Here is a 19,863-nt window from a genome sequence, read left to right as displayed (position 1 = left end):
ATGAGCGATCGGACCGTTATCGGGAGTCCAACAGACGACACGAGCAATACGACAGAGACCATTCCCCTGGTTACCGAAGGCACCAGGAGGACTACGGCCGATTTTACGATCCACCACGACCGGACTACCGAAATAAAAATAAGAATAATAAGAAACGTAATTTCAAGAAAGGTGGTCACACTAGGGACCCGGAACATGGAACCCCAAGGAGCCAACCGGCACAGAACGCACCACTCACTACGGGACCGACTCCGGATACCAGCAATGCTGAATCCAGCAATACCCGTAAAGAGTACTGCTACTACTGCAGGCAGGAAGGCCACTACAGTAACCAGTGCCCGGCAAAGAGCTACGATAAACGACCAGCAGTTAATATGGTGGTTCCGGAAGTGGCGGATGTACAGCAAGTAACCACACGGTCGAAAGGCATGGCCAAAGAGTGGGAAACACAAGAGGCCATACGAAAACAGGCGACGGAATGGGTGAAGGAAGCCAATGAAAGGAACGTCGCGGACGCGGAACGGCAAAAGGCGAATACCATAGGGAGTGCCGGCGGTAGCCACCCAGAAAACGAGACATGGCAAGCACTGCAAGAATGTTAGATCACGTTGCCATTAGGAAGACTCTTGCAGCTTGTACCGCGATTTACGGAAGGACTAAAAACGGTCATGACAGACGGTATAGCCCCACCGGCACCAGTCCTCTTCTCGAATCCGGAGGAGGGACCGACGGTGGTGGACACTAGTAGTCCGGTGATTACAGCTATTGTCAAAGGGCACGAACTTCCCGGCACAGTAATCGATGGAGGTTCCGGGGTGAACGTAATAAGCCTCCGCACGTGTGATGCCTTGGGTATACATGAATGGGAGCCATGTCCGTTCTGGCTACGGATGGCAGATACGAGCTCTGTACGGCCGACGGGCTTAATACGGAAATTGGAGGTCACCATAGGAGGTCACACATTTCACATCTCGGCTGTAGTGCTGCAGCTACAGGCGCAAGGCGCGTACCCACTGTTGCTGGGTAGACCATGGTTGAAAACAGCACACATCAAGCAAAATTGGCGGAAAAATATGATTACCTTCCGGCGCGGAAAAGCCAAGGTCCGGGTACCGACACAACCACGGACGAGCAATGGTAAGGAATGCACACCGCTGTATGCGGAATGCGTGAACATGCTTGAAGGGTTGGCAGACGACGAAGAAGCCCAGTACTTGGAGGAACACCCGAAGATCGTACCACTCTTCGAGATTGACGTAGCTGAAGCCGTAGTGCCATACTTGCCGCAGCGGGACGAAACCGAAGCCGAACCAGACAAAGATGCGATTCGGGAATTACGGCAAGCACAGGAAGCGTTGGAACGGGAAATGGCCATTTCCCAACGGGTAAAAATATCCCAGCTCGACGAAGTGAACCTAGGAAGCAAGGACGAATCAAAGCCGGTACACATCGCCAAAGAAATGAAGCCGGAAGATAAAGCGGCGATGATCAAACTTCTCACGGAGTTTCGCGACGTATTCGCCTGGTCATACGAAGACATGCGAGGGCTGGACCCTCAATTATATCAGCATCAGATCCACTTAGGCAAGGACGCGAAACCAGTGGCGCAAAGACGTTACCGAATGAACCCCAACTACGCCGCCAAAGTGAAGGAGGAAATCGACAAACTCCTAAGAGTGGGCTTCATCCGGCCGGTAAAGAAAGCGACGTGGCTGAGCCCCATCGTCGTCGTCCCAAAGAAGAACGGTAAAATCCGCGTGTGTGTAGATTACAGGAAACTAAATGCAGCCACAATTACGGATGCATTCCCTCTTCCGTTCACGGATGGAGTACTGGATGCCGTCGCCGGCCATGAAGTTTATAGTTTTTTAGACGGGTTCAGCGGATACAATCAAATCCGGATGCACCCTGACGACCAGGAGAAGACAGCGTTCGTCACTGAATGGGGGGTGTTTGTGGCCGAAGTAATGATGTTCGGCCTAAAAACGGCAACAGCAACTTTCCAGCGAATCATCATGGAGATCTTCGGCGAATACATTCCAGCCTTCATGCAGGTTTTCCTGGATGACTTTGCAGTCTATAGCCGGGAAAAAGACCATTTGCAGCACCTACGGTTATGCCTTGAAAAGTGTAGGTTATACCGGCTAAGCTTAAACCCAGCAAAATGCATCTTTGGGGTTTCAAGTAGAATATTACTGGGACACATTGTAAGTAAGGAAGGCATTGCGGTCAACCCGGACAAAGTAAACGCGATACTAGGGGCACCGGCGCCGAAAACGGCCAAAGCACTAAGCCGATTCTTAGGACAGATCCGGTGGCACAACCGGATGCTCCGTCACTTGGCTGACTTGGCTACACCATTACACACCGCGGTACATCGGACACCGTTCCAATGGACGGATACGGAGGATAGGGCATACAATGCCCTGAAGGTACTTTTGTCGCAAGCACCCGTCGTGCAGCCTCCGGATTGGAGCAAGGAATTTCATGTGTTCGTTGACGCTTCCGACATCGCTATCGGCAGCGCCTTAATGCAACTTACGGAGCCTAAATGGTACCGGCCGGTATATTACGCCAGCCGGAAGCTGTCCCAAGCGGAGAAGAACTATTCGACGACGGAACGGGAGGCTCTGGGCATGATCTACAGTGTAACAAAGTTTCCTCATTACCTATTGGGAAGGAAGTTCTCCTTTCATGTGGATCACTCGGCGCTCCTGTACTTAGTGTCCAAGGCGTCCCTGACCGGTAAGTTGGCCCGTTGGACCTTGATGTTGCAGGAGTTCGAATTCGAGATCTTCCACCGGCCCGGTATCCAGCATGTCGTAGCAGACTACCTAAGCCGGTTAGAGTTCGGAGAATCAGGCGACGGAGTATCGGATGAATTCCCGGACGCAGAGTTATTCCGTATCACCCCGGAAACGGCAGCGGACGACACGGTGGCATCAGAAGACAGGTGGCTGACAAACATGCACCAGTTCCTAAGCACGGGTCTGCCACCGGAGGAAATGAACCGGGACGAGAGGAAACGACTGGCAGTGCAGAGCCGCAATTTCTGTCTGTTACGGGACACTCTCTACCACAAAGGAGCAGATGGAATATGGAGACGGGCAGTCCGTAGTGACGAGAAACAAGTAATCTTACGGGAAGCACACTGTGGGGTTGCCGGAGGACACTATGCCGGGGAAGCGACGGCAAGGAAAGTATGGCAGAGCGGCTTATGGTGGCCCACGACGTTAAAAGACGCCGTCAAGTATGCTAAGGAATGTGACCTATGCCAACGAATGGGCCAGCCTACGGAGCAAGCACGGATGCCACACCAACCGGTACTTCCACTAGAGCCATTCCAGAAGTGGGGGTTGGATTTTGTCGGACCGTTCAAGCCACCGGCAATGAGAACGGGTAATCGTTATGTCATCGTGGCAACAGATTATTGCACTAAATGGGTGGAGGCTAAGGCCTTGAGAGACAATACCGCGTCATCCACAACAAAATTCCTGTACGAGAACATTTGGTGCCGATATGGATGTCCGATTGAATTAATCAGCGACCAAGGAGGGCACTTCCTCGGCCAGGTAGTTGAAAGCTTAACAACGTTCTATGCCGTGGTCCATAAACGGAGCACACCGTACTACCCACAAGCGAACGGGTTAGCAGAGTCAACCAACAAAACGCTCCAGAACATTCTCCGCAAAATCGTCAATGAAAACCGGACGGACTGGGATACAAAGCTCCATAGCGCGCTATGGGCGTACCGAACGACATACAAAACAAGTATCCGGACAACGCCGTTCCGGTTAGCGTTCGGCTTAGAGGCGGTCATGCCGGTGGAATTTCAGGTACCAAGCTTACGGATCCAACTACGGGAACGGCTGAATGAAAAGGAGTCGGAAGAAATGCGGCTAGCAGCACTATGCGAACTGGAGGAGCAACGGCTGGCCAGCATCCTACACATGGAACTGGAGCAACGACGACGGAAAGCGTTCGTTGACCGTCACCGGAAAGGTAATGAAAAGATGTTCGAAATCGGAAAGCCGGTGCTAGTATTCCAAACGAGGATGGGCAAGATGCCGGGTAAACTCCGGTTTAGATGGACAGGCCCGTATTGGCTGACACGGGAATACAACGGGTCCTATCAGTTAGGGACACTTGCCGGTGAAGTGCTAGGCAAGTGGGTCAACGGATTTAGACTAAAGCCCTATAAAGGACCGATGCCAAAGAACCCGTTTATGCAGCCCACCGGCACTATACCAGGAACGGTACGGATGGAAGAAAAAGACGACGGGGAACCCGTAGCAGAGGCGAAGGAAGACACGGCAACCCGTAAGGAAAACGGTAAGGGTCCGAAGGGACCTATGGATGTGTAAGATCACATACCGTCATTAAAAAAAAAAAAAAAAAAAAAAAAAAAAAAAAAAAGAAATCATTAAAAATCGAGGTATGAACGGACGTGAAAGCAAGGAGCGAAAAGGTACGTAGTGGGCATTTAAGAGCCGCCACATTGCTTAATACTAAATTGGTACATGACGTGCGCATGCTCGAAAAAGGCGCCAAGACGCACAGAGAAAAAGAAGAACGCATGGAGACCTTTTTTTTTCGCGAGCGAAGAAGCACAGAAGCACCAAGGCAGTGGAAGCTTAGCAAACGCGAACCTGCACTTAGAGAACCCCCACGTTCGGAACGCTCTCTCTCTCGCTCTCACTCTCATCACCACTCTACCTCGCCATCTTTCCTCGACCTCGAAGCAGACATGGAACCACAAACGCTGTCGGAAGCGGCCAGGAAATGGCTCAGGCAACACGGACTGGATGGGTTCTTGACCATCATGGAGGCACCACCGCACAAAGAAGCCGACCAGGTCATCAAGGAGCTCGACAAAGAAGTCATCACCGAGGAAGCGATCCGTGCGCTAACAGGCCTTCCGGAGGGAGGTATTTTTCAGATTGATAACCCAACCTCGGAGCAACTCATCCGATATTTCGGTGAGTACTCTGTAGCCGGCAAAGGCTATCGAACACAGGGCGGCGAAGATCCGCTATTCAGGGAGATAGCTCGAGTGCTCCATGAGTACGGCCACGTGTACCCCCGACCCCCTGTCATGCCAAAAAATCGGGCAGGTTGATTGCAGACAGTTTGTGCGCGGCAATCGACACGGTACGAGGAAAGGACGGCAAGGAGGGCCGGAAGCTGTGGCATGCCGTAGCTCAGTGGATAACATTGCTCGTGCCGCCGGTCGAGACCTTCCAGCCAAAGAAGCGGCCAAGATTATCGGAAGGAAGCACCTCGAAACCCGCGTCCAAACGACAGCAGCTGCTGGCGTCGAAGGCGACGAAAGGGAAGAAACGGCTCCCAGAACCGGAGGAGGTGTCACCGGTCCGACCCGTTAAGATAACCATACAGTGACCGGGACAGAAGGAACCAGAACCCTTGACGGCACAGATGCATGCCGTTACCCAGGAAGAGGAAACGGAGGAGCCAGTAGAGCACCTCCAACGACGGTCAAGAAGTAGGACCGCCGGGACAGCGGGGGAGCGTTCGGACCCGCAAAAGGAAGAAACGCCCCCAACTCAACCTAAGCAAACCACAAGGGAGGAACCGGAACCGGTGCGTATAGAACCGGCCTTGTCGACTTCTATGCAAGAAGTCATTCCAACGGCTCCGGAGACGGCGAGAACCGGAACTCAACAGCCGGCGAGCCCAGCCAGCACACACGGCGGCCAAGGAGTAGAACCAGAACGGCAGATACAGGCACTCAGGCCAAACAATTCCACAGTGAACGAGCCGACCCGACGAGTACAGCAGCAAGGCACCAGTAGCATGTGGCTACGGTGGGTAGGCGAGCAGATCGCCGGAGCGGTCGAGTACATAGAGGAGGAGGAGAGAGCGCACCACGAACGGTTGCTCGTCACAACCGTAGATCTAGAGACGGCCCGGTCCAGAATCCGGAGCCTTGAACAAGACTTGGACAGGGTCACAAGGGAAATGGCTCAATTGGCTTTGACAACACAAGTCCAAGCACCGGTGACTCCGGGCAATGTACAGAATAAAACGTCAGATCAACCTGTACATAGCAATCAGACCCCGGCAACGGAAACCGTTCCGGAGAGAAATGCGGCACAAGCCCAAGAGCTTGCGGACTTAAAGGATGAGCTAGCTACCCAAGAAGCGCTGAGGAGCCGCGAAAGAGAATTGAAGACGGCAACGGAGGCAGAACTCAAAAAGACTGCTGAGAATCTACGTTGGGCCGAGGAGAGCTTACGAAAAGGCCACCAAGCGTACGACCGGCTCAAGGAGGAAAAGGAGAAAATGCTGCAAGAGAAGGACAGGCTCCGGAGAAACGCCGAAACAGAAGTAGAGCGCCTGAAAGAGGAACTCCGGCAGCTAAAGGACCGGGAGGACCGGAACCATCGCCAGATCAACGGCAAGCTCAAACAAAAAACGGAGGAATTTGAGCACTTGCACCGGGAGTATAAACGGTTGCAAACGGAGCACAAGGAACGGACGGATGAGCTCCGGCAAGCAGTTGATCGGACCGCAACGGCATACGCTAATGAACAAGCGGAAACCAGAAGACGGTTGGGAGAGGCGGAGAAGGTTCGGACAGAGCTCCTCAGGCAACAGCAGGCGGAAAAAGAAAGAGCGGCGGAGGTACTGCAGAGGCTGCAAACAACATATCAAGGGCAGCTGACGCGCTACAGAGAGCAGGCGGAGGATACGGCTAATCTCATCAAGCAGTTGAAGGAGGAACGACAAGTTGTGGAAAGTAGAGCGCAAATGGGAGCAAGTCGCATCCAGGATATCATGCGGGCCTGGTTGAACCAGACCAAGAGCTTGATTGACAACGGTTCCGTCAAATGGTGGACCAAGTGGGCCATGAACGCGGCGGAACTCCAATTGCTCCGGGCCGACGTAGAGAACCGGCGGAAGGAGGGAGATGATTGCTATATGCTGACTTCCGGAGACTTCACCGGCATAAGAGATGAGCTGGCCGAAGACTTTCAAGCCTTGGCAGAGGACCAACTAGGGCAAGTCCGGCAACTTGTAGCTCAGCTGGACGACGACAGGCTGGAGGCGCAAATCCAGTTTGAAAGCTACGAGAGGTCCCGGATCCGGGAAGAGAAAGCACGAGAACCGGTTACGGTCAACCTTAGTGATGAGGAACCGTTACTGGAAGGAGACCGGACCGGAAGCAGTCAAACGGGGATGCCAGAGTCAGAGAAACAAACGGAGCAGCCGCCTATAGAGCAGCCGGAGCAGCCTCAGTCCCAACCGCAACCACAGCAGCAGCAGCAAGCACAGCCGCAACAACCACAACCGGAAGAACAAGTGGAAACTCTGGAACAAAGTATTTTGGACAATTTGGATGAACAATGAAGGGGCCGAGAAGGGTTCGACGTACAAGGTACTGTCCCACGGGCGTGCCATGTGTTACCGGCCGGCAAAGAGTCCGAAATACGGAGTGAAGGAATTAATTAAGTATGGTTGTAAATAAGCCTAGTATGGATGGACGGATTGGAAATGGTATGCCGTTCCAGATCCGGACGGATCCCGAATAGGTGCGATAGGCACCGTTTTGTACTACGGGCCGGAAACCTATTTAAAGGCCCGGACCCCATTGTAATCGCAGCGGATAATTAATAGAGCATATGGTGTTTATACTTCTGTGTTGATTTCCGTTCTGTACTTACTGTTATATCTTACGCGTGTAATTAACCAAAGCACTCTAATCATGTAACCTACGTAAGTCGGTGTAATCGTTGAATCTTAATCCTATGCCGTAATCACCCTTTGGTGAAGTGTCTCCGTGACACCTTGTGTTAGGCCTTGTCCGGTCAGAGAATAACAATTAGCTATGCAAAAAGCTGCATGTAATTTGCATAGTTTTGCAATTTTAGGGATTATTAGAATGTGATGTCAAATAAAGACCAGCTAAAATGTGAACCATAAATGGTAATATTTCCATCCCCATATTAAATGATATGTATCTTTAAGATTTTCCCACTAAAAATTAGCTATTTAACAAAAACTACTTAGTTTGTGGTCATTTTAGTTACATCTTAGCTCTAATATTGTTTCCATTCACATGCTTTCACCCGATTGTCTTCTCTCTTCGCTACGCCGGCCTGATCTCACTCAATCATCTGCCATGTATTGCGAGACTTTGATTTGTTGCGTCGCTAAGAACTCCATGATTTCAAAGGAGGTGCCGAATTCGTGGGCCACAGTTGGCATCTCCGGGTAGGCCATAACAACATTATCGAGTGTGAGGATGCCTTTGCCTCTCTCTATATGTCCCTTCAGGGTCGATTGGGACCGTAGAATTTCCTTGAACACCTGCGTGGACTCCTCCTCGACCGTTACTGCGAGGGTAGGTTGTGGAGCCGTGTCCTTTACCAAACCTCGACCGTCTTTTCGATCTAGCGGAGGGCATTTGGGCTTGGGTCTACTTGATTGCTCATCGGTCTCCTATTCTGTGATGGGAACGGACCACTACTTGTTTTGTGGGACAATAGACTCTGGTGCCCGAGTTTTGTCTTCCTCGTCCCATTTTATCGTGGTGAGGTCCTCAAGCCTCCGCTTCTGCTGACACAGAGTTGGCGAAGGACGAGCTGACCCTAGAGCTGGGAGAGCTTCTAGGGGGAACAATATTGTGAAATACTGTTGGATTATCGGGCAAAGCTTTTTACCTGCCTAGAAGGTGTGGGGTCCTTTGCGTAGGGACGACCTAGTGATCACACCTGAGTCAATGACGTGCCCTTTGAAAGTTGAAATGATGATCCGTCCATCTAGTTTGGCATCCCACACGCATTAGGGTGTACACACCCGGCCTCTAATACGAACTTCGCGATTTTTTGGAAGAACGGGTCAGGGGTGTCCCGTGTCCTATAAGCTTTGGCCGAGAGGGAATATTCGCCAAAGTACTCTTTGAGAAGCTTTCTAGGAGGGATCTTGAAGTGGCATTCCCTTGTCGAGGTCAAGCCGAGCTTCTTCCTAATAATGGCATTGGTGATCGTATCGATGTTGATCTTGGTCGCCATTTCGGAGGAGCTGGGGTGGGGCAGTGCTTCCGCCACTCGGGTGTAACCTGCGAGGCCATGATCATGGAGCCACCGTCGAAGAGTAGGGGAAATTTCAATCAACATGGCGATGTCAGCGTCTAGCGGTTTAAAAAGGTTGACTATGTGCTGGGAAGAGTGAGGCGAGCAGGGTAATGGAAGGCAACGAGGCTCGGAGAGTCTATGGGAGGGCGGAGAGTGAGGATAGTTTAGAGAGTGATGAGATTTTCTGGTATGTGTAGAGAAATAACTTGAATCCCCTTTTTGTGAGGGTGGGATGTTGGCGTTCAAGATTCTTCCATCCATGATGTCCATGCGTGTGACTGAGCAGTACTTGCTTTCTTTGGATATGTGCCTACATGCAAGATCTTTAAATAGTTCTGAATGCCCTTTTTTTTCATTCTACACCTAACGGTAATGGCTATTACTATGATACATTAATGGTACAAGACTACACAATGGGGTCACATTAATGAGTTATGGGTCCACCCCCGAAATTTGATTTGGTAGGGAGTGGGCCGACGTTCTCATCCACTAATTTTGCGGCATTTCGGAAAGGGTTCGACGGTGTGGGTTCCTAGTACGGCTTGAGACAGAAACCATTGACCTTTTGTCATAAAAACTTACCTGGTGAGAGTGCTAAGCTCGAAAGTGCCATTTTTGACACCGATTATCCAATATGGTCTTGTCCACCGAAATCAGAGTTTACCGGGTTTTCCCATGCATGTTTGGAACATGAGTACGGTGTCGAGGTACTCCTCGCGGATGCGTGGAATGAGGCGGGACCTCAGGGGTCTTGTACCGAAGAGCAATAGGGAAAAGAGAAGGGAAGGGACCCACTACGTGCGAGCGTAGATCCACAGGGACACGGCCCTTCGACACGAAGACGCGAGCGGGGAAACCAACACAGAGAGGCACAACGGTATGTAAGTATATATTAACAGAGACAAACAACAAAAGCACGAAGTCGGTTACAACCGAACAGGCCGGCGAACAGATGCTGATGCCTGTTCGCAAACGCTCAGAAAGGAAGGAGTAGGTTGGAGGTGCTGCCGGAAGCACTCGGGCATTCCTCAGAGCAGCGCGAGCCTCACGAAACCTGCGCAGAAAGAAGCTACGGAGAGTATGGAAGAGAGAGAAGCCTTCGACCAACAGCCCAACAACACTTCGTCCTCTCTGATTCCACGATCCCTTCCTCTTCCTCGTCTCCCTCCTTTTATAGGCAAGAAGGGAGTCGTTTCCTATTAACTTCCTACCTACCGAATCTACCTACCTAGGATCTTCCATGTCCCTAATTCTCTCTTATGACAACATAAGGCGTACGTGCATGAAGAGCCGGTTCCTATGCTCCGGCGCACCGATTCCGCTCGTGGACGGTTTTCTTCACGACATCCGCCCCCACCTAACCGTGCATCCACCGGCATGTGCCAAGTTGAGTTGGGACGGAGAAAACCGGTCCAGCCTTCATTCCTCGCCCGTCGGTTCTTCCTCGGTTTCGGATCGTTCGTCGTTCCGATCCAGGTTAACCGGATCCGGCTCGTCGTCATGACGCTTCTTGAACGCTTTGATCCGCTTCCCAGCTACCGGTATCGCCATTCTCGTGCCGTCGAGTTCCGCCAGATGGTACGTCCCGTTGTCGTTGGCGCTTTGTACCACGTAAGGCCCGAACCACCTTCTTGCGAACTTCCGTGTTGCTCGGTGCTGGTTGTCGAGGCTGCTGTCATAGACTAGCACCCAGTCGCCTTCCTCGATCTTCTTTGGTCGGAGCCGGCGCGTCCGGTCGAACCGGGCTTTGTTCCTCGTCCTTGCCACCCGAAGCTTTCCCGCAGCCTGCTCCACATCCTCCGGTCTTCGCTCGAGCTGTCGTATACGCGCCGCCAACAGTTCCTCCCGGCTCATCTCGTCTCTCCAGTCCACGATTGCCCACGAGGGGATCGTACGTTCCATCGGCATGATCGGCTTCTACCCAAACATGAGCTCTGCCGGCATGAATCCGGTTACCAAACTGTGCGTAGTTCGGTTAGCCCACAACGCGTAAGGCAGCAGCCGCGGCCAGTTCCCGACTTGCCCCCCGCATGCCCGAACTAACGCCTTGACGATCGGTCTGTGTCCGCGCTCCACCTTCCCATTCGCCTCCGGATTGTACGCAGTGGTAAGTGAGAGCTTGACTCCTAGCCGGTCGAACAACTCCTCGACCTCTTCAGCGTCCAACTCCCCGCGATCAGCCACGATCTTCCCGACGCACCCGTACCGGCATATCACGTCCTCGATCAGGAACCGACATACGGCCGCGGTCGTTTTGTTCTGAAGGGCTTGGCCTTCCACCTGGTTCGTCAGATCTTCCCGAGCCAGGACCAGATACCGCATCTGTCCTACGCCCATCGGCATCGTCACCAGATCTACCATCCATTTGAAGTGCATGGTCGGAGGGTACGTAGGGTGAAGCTCGTCCCGATGCCGGACTATGGAGTGCATTTGACAGCTCTCGCAAGTTGTCACGAACCGATGCACGTCCCGGTACAGTCCCGGCCACCAGTACTTCCCCTTTATCTTCTCGAACGTGGCCCACGTTCTACAGTGTCTAGCCCAAGGGCTGTCGTGGTAGGCCGTCAGCAGCTCCTCCTGTTCTTCCTTCATCGCCACCACCCGGAGCGGGACGCCGTTCCTCTTCTTCGGGTGCTTCCATAAGTATCCATCCCGAAGAAAGAATCGGTATGCTTTCTTCCGGATCCGGTTGGCCTCGTCCCTCGTCCACGACGCATCCGGCGTCATTGTCCTCAAGAAACCACCGATCTGGAGCCACTCGCCGTCGTACTTGCTCGCGTCGAAGCCGTTAAGCGCCGGAGTGCTCGTCCCATCGGTCGTCACGTACGCTGCCTCGAAGAAGTCCACCCCGCCTTCTTCGTCCTCCGAAACCATGCCGCCCTCGTCATCAAACCTCGCCCTCGAAAGCATGTTGGCCATGGCGTTGTCCTTTCCGGAAATGTGTCGTATTTCCGGGTTCAGGGACTTGATGTACGCTATCCACCTGAGCATCGCCAGGTCTGGTGTCGCGCATACGGAAACCATGCCGAGAATTGGCAGGAAATCCGTCTCGATAATCACTTCCGTCCCGATCAGGTAGTCTTTGTCGGCCTTTACTGCCGAAACGATACCCCAGAGTTCGCGTTTAACCTGGGCGTATCCTCGCTGTCGCTCACTGAGGACCTTCGCGCCGAATCGGATCGGGAACCGAATGCCATCCCCGTCTTCTTGGTTGACGACCCATCCGATCCCGATCGGACTCGTATCCACCGTTATGTATACCGGGGTACCCTTCTCGTATACAACCTTCCGAAGCGCCGGTGCTGCCGCAAGAGCTTCCTTCAGCTTCTAGACCGACTCCGTGTGCTCGTCTCGCCACTCAAATTTTTGCCCTTTCTTCAGCAACCCGTATAGCGGCTCCGCAACGTGGGCGTAATGTGGGATCCATATGTGGTAGAATGTGCATGCCCCCAGGAACCTCCGAACTTCCGTAACCGAGCTACAATCGGTCTTCATCGCGGAGATGGCTTCTACTTTTGCCGGAGACGGCTTCCGGCCATATGGTCCACACAAGTGTCTGACCACCAGGAATTCTAATTGCCCGAAGGCCGATTTCTCCCCGGAGAAGGTGAGCCTCGCATCCTCTAGCCTTTGTAGCACCTTCTCGCAGTCGTCGATGTGTGTTGCCACGAATCGCCGACATCCGTCCGGTCCAAGTGTTTCGTCCTTCTCTTCCACCAGGCACCCCTTGATCGGAAAGTCGTCTAGAATTGGCATGGTGATGTCCGGGATGCAATCCCTCAGTACCTTGTTCATTGCATTCACCATGTGGGCCACCGAATTGGTCCCTCCTTGTGGCAGGGTACACATTCGCACTAGGCTGAGGGGGGTTCGCATCGTTGTGAGGGCCCGGCCGCTCCGGCTTTCCCCACTCGTTTGTCTTCTACCAGAACCTCGTAGTTCCAGCAGGCGGCTTCTAGGAAGCCTGTCCTCTCCTCGACCGGATCGCTCCACCCGGTTATTTCCCGGACCCGTCTCTCAGCGCGGTCCGTTTCATCTTTCCTTAGTCGTGCGTCGACGAGACCTTCCAGCATTGCCGACCAGAATCCGTCTTTGCCCTCCTTTCGGGCCTCGCTGCCCCCGACCCGAATGCCGGCCGACGCCGAGTAGTGGATGGCCTCCACGTGTCGGGCCGCTGCCTCTTCCATCAGTCTCTTCATACCTCCTCGCCCGTCGTTTCGGTTTAGGGCCCTTCTGGTGTCGCCGACGTGCACCCGGCCTTCCCACAGGTACACCACCCGGTTCCTCAACGCTTCTGCGAAATCGCCACAGTCCTTCCGGATGTGGCCGACCTCGTCGCACCACATGCACGTCGGTCGTCGGTCACGAGCCGGTTCGCCGCCTTCCCTTCGAGTCTGGGCGATCTGGAGATCCTTTATCGCCTGCGTCAACTCCTCCAGCGCTGCTCCTCCGGATGAGCCATTGACCATGCCGGTCGAAGCCGAACCGGTTTCGAGCCACTCCCGGGTCTCTTCCCTTCGCCCTTGTGGTGCCGGTTCAAGCCTCCTTGCTGTGACAGAGCCCGCTCCGGTCGCCCCGTTGTCAGCCCATTCTCGTCGTTTGTCGAAACGGCCACATACTCTCTTAACCGACGTCCAGTCGGTCGTCAGCCCGTCTTCGGTTTCTAGCAAGGAGCCGACTTGATCCCGGTCCCGCTCGTCCACCGACTTGACAAACAGTAGGACCCGGCTCGTATCCAGAACGGTTCGGTCAAGCGCCGAAAGGCGCGCAAAGCGTTCCTCAAACTCCCGGAGGAGTGCCGACGCGTTTCTTCCCTTGCCAGGGGACTCCACCCATTCCATGAAGTCCCGTTTCGAAAGCCGGAGTGCGTCGTCCAGCCCGTATTTTTCTAGGAATCGGCCCTCGAACTCCTCCCAGGTACGGCTCTCCGCCCGTACCTCGAGCACCTCAGCATGGATGCTTGGCATCGCCACTCGAGGGAACCCGGCAAGACGCCTCTCTTCCAGAATGTCCCGCATCAGCATTTCTGCCCCGTAGGACTCCAAATACTTCGTGGCATCCTTTCCGCTGAACCGGCCAATCGTATCAACAACCGCCTCAATGGCTCTGTCGAGGGCGTTGGAGCCCTCGCGTGCACTCAATATCCGATCCACGGCCGAAGCCATGGCCTCCGCAAGATCCGACCCTTTCATCTTCTACTCTTCTGCCACCTCGTTCACGTCGGGTTCACCAAGATGTCGAGGTACTCCTCGCTGATGCGTGGAATGAGGCGGGACCTCGGGGGTCTTGTACCGAAGAGCAATAAGGAAAAGAGAAGGGAAGGGACCCACTACGTGCGAGCGTAGATCCACAGGGACACGGCCCTTCGACACGAAGACGCGAGCGGGGAAACCAACACAGAGAGGCACAACGGTATGTAAGTATATATTAACAGAGACAAACAACAAAAGCACGAAGTCGGTTACAACCGAACAGGCCGGCGAACAAATGCTGATGCCTGTTCGCAAACGCTCAGAAAGGAAGGAGTAGGTTGGAGGTGTTGCCGAAAGCACTCGGGCATTCCTCAGAGCAGCGCGAGCCTCACGAAACCTGCACAGAAAGAAGCTACGGAGAGTATGGAAGAGAGAGAAGCCTTCGACCGACAGCCCGACAACACTTCGTCCTCTCTGATTCCGCGATCCCTTCCTCTTCCTCGTCTCCCTCCTTTTATAGGCAAGAAGGGAGCCGTTTCCTATTAACTTCCTACCTACCGAATCTACCTACCTAGGATCTTCCATGTCCCTAATTCTCTCTTATGTACAACATAAGGCGTACGTGCATGAAGAGCCGGTTCCTATGCTCCGGCGCACCGATTCCGCTCATGGACGGTTTTCTTCACGACAACGGCTTTTCCGATTTCGAAAAACTTCTCATTACCCCCTCTATGCCAATCCACGAATGCCTTTTGATGGCATTGCTCCTATTCTAGGATCGCCATGCTCCATACCCTGTCTTCGCTGAGTTCGAGCAATTGCTGCAATTGTAGTTGTTCCGATTGTTGTTTGTGAAGGCATTCCTGAATCTGTATCCGCAAGCTTAGAACCTTGAATTTGATGGGCATTAGGGCTTTGAGTCCAAATGCTAACCGGAATGGGGTGGACTTCAGTATGCCCATAGGGTGCTTTGAATCTTAGTATCCCAATCTGTGTGGTTGTCATTGACAATTTTCTTTAAAATGTTCTATAAGGTTTTGTTCGTCAAATCTGCTAGCCCATTTGCTTGAGGGTAGTTTGGGGTATTGTTTTTGTGGACTATGGCGAAGTGGTCAGTGAGCCTAGGAATCACTATGTTTTGGAAATGGCCTCCATTGTCATTGATGAGTTCGATAGGGCATTCGAAACGGCACCAGATGTTCTCATACAAAAATTTTGCGGTGGATGCCGCTGTGTTGTCCCGTAATGCTTTTGCAGTAATCTGTTGTGCCCAATCTGTATCAATTGCCCGTGTGTACCGCAACTGGGATAAATGGGCCAACGAAATCGAGGGCCCACTTTTGGAATTGCTCTTATGGGAGCACGGGCTAATGCGGTGTTCGGGCCCATTCCATAGGTTTTCCCATTCAGTGACATAGGTCACACTCTTGGCAATACACTTGGGCATCCTTCTGTGTAGTTGGCCACCAAAGCCAACCATGCCATATCTTCCACGTGATAGTGTCACCCGCGTAATGGCCCCTGGCTATACTGCAATGGGCTTCTCATAATATGGCTTCCTTCTCATCATTTCGAACACACCGTCGCGAAATGCCATCGCTTCCCTTGTGATACAAGGTTCCTTCTAATAAACAAAAGTTATGGTTCTTGGCTGCCAATCGCTTCTTCTCGTCCGTTCACATATGTGGAGGTGGTAAGCCTGTGCTCAAGAAATGGCTCATATCCATGAGCCATTTGTTGTTTGGTGACGACTTGTCAGTCTCGGCATCGCTTGCCAAAATGCGCAAGATTCCTCTATCTAGAAAGTCATCATCCCCTTCGACAACATTCTCTCCGTTCTTGATACGGCTTAGGTAGTTGGCAACTGCATTGTTGAGCACTTGGTCGATGGTGAATCTCAAATTCAAGTTCCTGTAATAGTAGCATCCGACGCACGAGCTTCCCTGTAAGCGACTGCTTCAACACTAGATAGAGTAGTGTCGCGTGATCCACGTGAAAGATGAATTTTCAGCCCAGTGGGTAGTGTCAAACTTTATTGATGCTATATATCATACCGAGGGCTTCACGCTCAGACACCTCATATTTCGCACTTGGTAGTATTTTTTCACAGCAAGGCGACAATCAGAAGTTACATCCTATGGCTTTCCACTCGCACAAGTTTGACACAAAACACCGGGTCATTTGAAACAGGTAATATGTCGCATTATGAGAACACTACGTTGAAAAAGGGCACAAAAGCACGCAGTTTTCAAAAAGACACGACGCATGTGTAAAGCTTTTCAGAAAAGGTGGCAAAATATATTGAATTTCAACAGGACTACCACTTTGAGGCATAAGTAAAATGCCTCCAAAAATACATCACCAAAATTACAAAATAATGTACAACATGTCTACCAGTTACAATTATACATATTCGTGAGTTTACATCCAAAACAAATTTACAAAGTTTCCAATCATGTAGTAAAACAATCCCCAGCTTGAACCAAACCAATATATTAAGACATGTCTGATGGACTAGAAGAGCATTCTGACGTCTCATCCTCATCATCAGTGTCAATCAAAGCATTATCCTCATCCAATTCCAACCCAACATCTTTGTGGTTATGAGAATTGCTTCTGGTTATTCTCTGTATTTCGTTTGACACCATGTTTGGGATTTTCTCCTTTATTATCTTGATAGTTGCTTGTCTTAGATGACCTGATTTTGTCAATGAGAAGTCATATACTAGTATGTCAACACGGTCTAGTGCGAGAGTAGCCGTGCTCGGTATATTCTTTCTTCTTCTCTTTCTGCTTGAACATCCGACATCCTTAACCATCTCTAAAGAATACTTTCCTGTAAATGCATCAGGTGAAGTTGTCTGATACCAGTGGACTACTATTGACTTTGTCTGACTACTTTCTTCATCCCTTACTAATTCAATAATTTTTGCAATCCAAAATGGATGGCCCAAGGTATCGTCCCCTGCTAATGTTGCAACCAACATTCCCACTTGTAGTTCTTGCAAATTACCTTGCCATCTTGCCTCAACAGTACGTGACTTTCTTGGTCCCACATAAATATCTCTTTGTAGTGGCTGAACTAAATCATGAAGCTCCATATTATTCGATTGTTGGTGATGAGTCTGCGATATCGTTGATGTCATCCCAATGTTCCATGTGAATGGGATACGGATTGGCCATAAACCGGCGATGTAATTATCTAAAATGGTGCGTTGATGGGTGAAGAAAATCTCCCACCATTCAACATCCTCATCACCGGCATACTTCTTAGTCCGATCAATATTATTTTGTTTCTCTGCTAGACATCTCAACCAATATGCCCTTTGTTCATCAATAGTACTATTTGGTGCTACATTTTTACGATCATCATATGGCATTTGTTGTGCACCATGTAGAGGTTCATCTGGGATATGAAGAAGGAGCCTACAACCTTCTTGGGGCTCCCATTGTGCACTAGATGAGTATTATTTCGCAAACAACACCGTCATCTTGAGGTGGGTCGATCTTTGTTTTATGAGGAAGACATGGTTGAAACTTATATTATTAAGAGGTGCAAGCACCCTACCTTTAGTCCCATCACTATCCATGCAGAAACGTTTAAAGTCGTATACTTCTTCCAAGTGTTGTACTTCAGGCTTTGGTGTATATGCTTCACTAATCAATTTGGATAGCGGTGGAAGTGTGAAAGCATTACAGCGAGCAAGTTTCTTTGAGAACCTACTGAACATTTGATCTATGTGATCATGGGTATGACCAACCAACAAGAAGTTAACCTTTATCTTTTTAAATATGCCCCTCTCTACTAGCATGCTTAGATAGCCGAAGACAGTTGAGTTCTTAGTCTCTCTTGCTGTGTTGTCTAGTTGCACATATAGAACTGGCGGGAGTATACCTGACCATGATTGCAATACCCTGTGCATAATAGTGACAGTAAGATTAGGGTCATTGTGGATATTGGGATAAGTTAAGAACACTTGCGGTCTTATAGTTTGACAATATGTCAAACAACCCACTAGATGCATTTGCACTAGACACTCATCTCCAATATCCTTGGGGAGTCTTTGAAAATGCGGCAAACAAGTTTTCTTTTGATCCATGCCGTCAATAATCATGCACATATACTTTTCGGGAGATTGAAACGCTTTTTGTCAGTGATGCATAGCCTTAATACGTTCCAATGCCTGACTTTCACGATGTTCTTTTAACAGGTTCTTGTAATTATTGATCTCTACATCTGATTTTCCACCCTTGGCCATACTTTTTAAACTCGCACATATTGAGCAGACTCCCATTCGCACCTTTCGTGGGATAACCACGTTATTAAATTGTAACCTCCATAGTCGATTAAAATGCCTGTACTGTATGTAAGGCTCAACATCGGAAGACATGTCGTCCTTGTACGATTGGTAAACTTCCCTTCGAGTAAAGTTATCTGACAAATGAAGTCTTCATGTTGTTGGCATGACTTCGCACTGTTTTGAAAAATATACCTCCATCCACCTAATTGCCCGTTGCCCAATTTGACCCTTACATCCAGAACCATTTTGATCGAAGTGTACCCAGGAGCCCTTCAGAAGTCGCTCTTGAACTCGTTGCAGCCGCATATTTCCAATGCTATGAGTGATTTTAAAAGCTGCTCGACAACACTTGGTATTTAGTCCAAGGAAATATTCAACTTGCGTTGAATTAGGCCCTGCTTTGTGATCCAATTTAAGTTGCATATGCGAAAGAAGAAATGTATCTTGCTCTTCCCCATTAAGCGACAAGTATTTTTGTCGTGTTTCACGTAACCTTGACTTTCCATAAGTTGATAGACAGAGATTCACACAACACGATTTGTTCAAGTCGCATAGAAGTTGACGATCAGAACATAAGAAATTAAATCTCTTTTCACTAACTTGTCGAGGAACTCTTTTAAATGCTAGAGGTTTAGTAATGCTATTGTTATCTATCGACGAAGAATCGTCCGCTTGTAAGCTTGCATGAAGAGGGCCATCAACAGGATCAATTGAAAACAGAGAATTCGAAGTACTAGGAGCCACACTTTTCTGTTTAAGCCGCGAATGTTTTTTGTGGTCGTACTCTTCTATTGAGAAATACGAGTTGTCTGACAATGAAAAGGGGGCAATAGAAACAAGAGATGTTCTACTTGTAGAAGAAGACATTTGAGGGAGTCTAATTGTATTCTAAAACCTTCTTTTGAGAAAATTAAGGAATGTTAAAGCCTAACTATATAACTCCCCAAACACTTAGATTAACTATATTATTTTCCGACATTTTTCTAAAAATCAAATAATTAAAAATTATTTTTTATTTTAAAAGGAATGCTAAAGTCTTCTATATAAGGAGGTTAGAAATTTCATTTTCATTATCACGTGAAAGAATCCATCGAGCTCAGAGCACAGGCCAATTTTCGAGCACTCATAAGCACATCGTCGAGAGCACTACCTCCGGCACGAATCATGAACAAGGGAAAGAAAATCGTCAGGTTAGTAATATTCTTTACATTTTTTAAGATTCCTAAAGATTCCTTAAAGATTCCTTTCCTCAACACATAGAAATTTTATTTT

Source organism: Azolla caroliniana, unplaced genomic scaffold (genome assembly GCF_043228905.1).
Source record: "Azolla caroliniana isolate FFs.n. ecotype wild unplaced genomic scaffold, voAzoCaro1.0.p SCAF_21, whole genome shotgun sequence".
Taxonomy (NCBI): domain Eukaryota; kingdom Viridiplantae; phylum Streptophyta; class Polypodiopsida; order Salviniales; family Salviniaceae; genus Azolla; species Azolla caroliniana.
Note: the sequence above shows the minus strand (reverse complement) of the source record.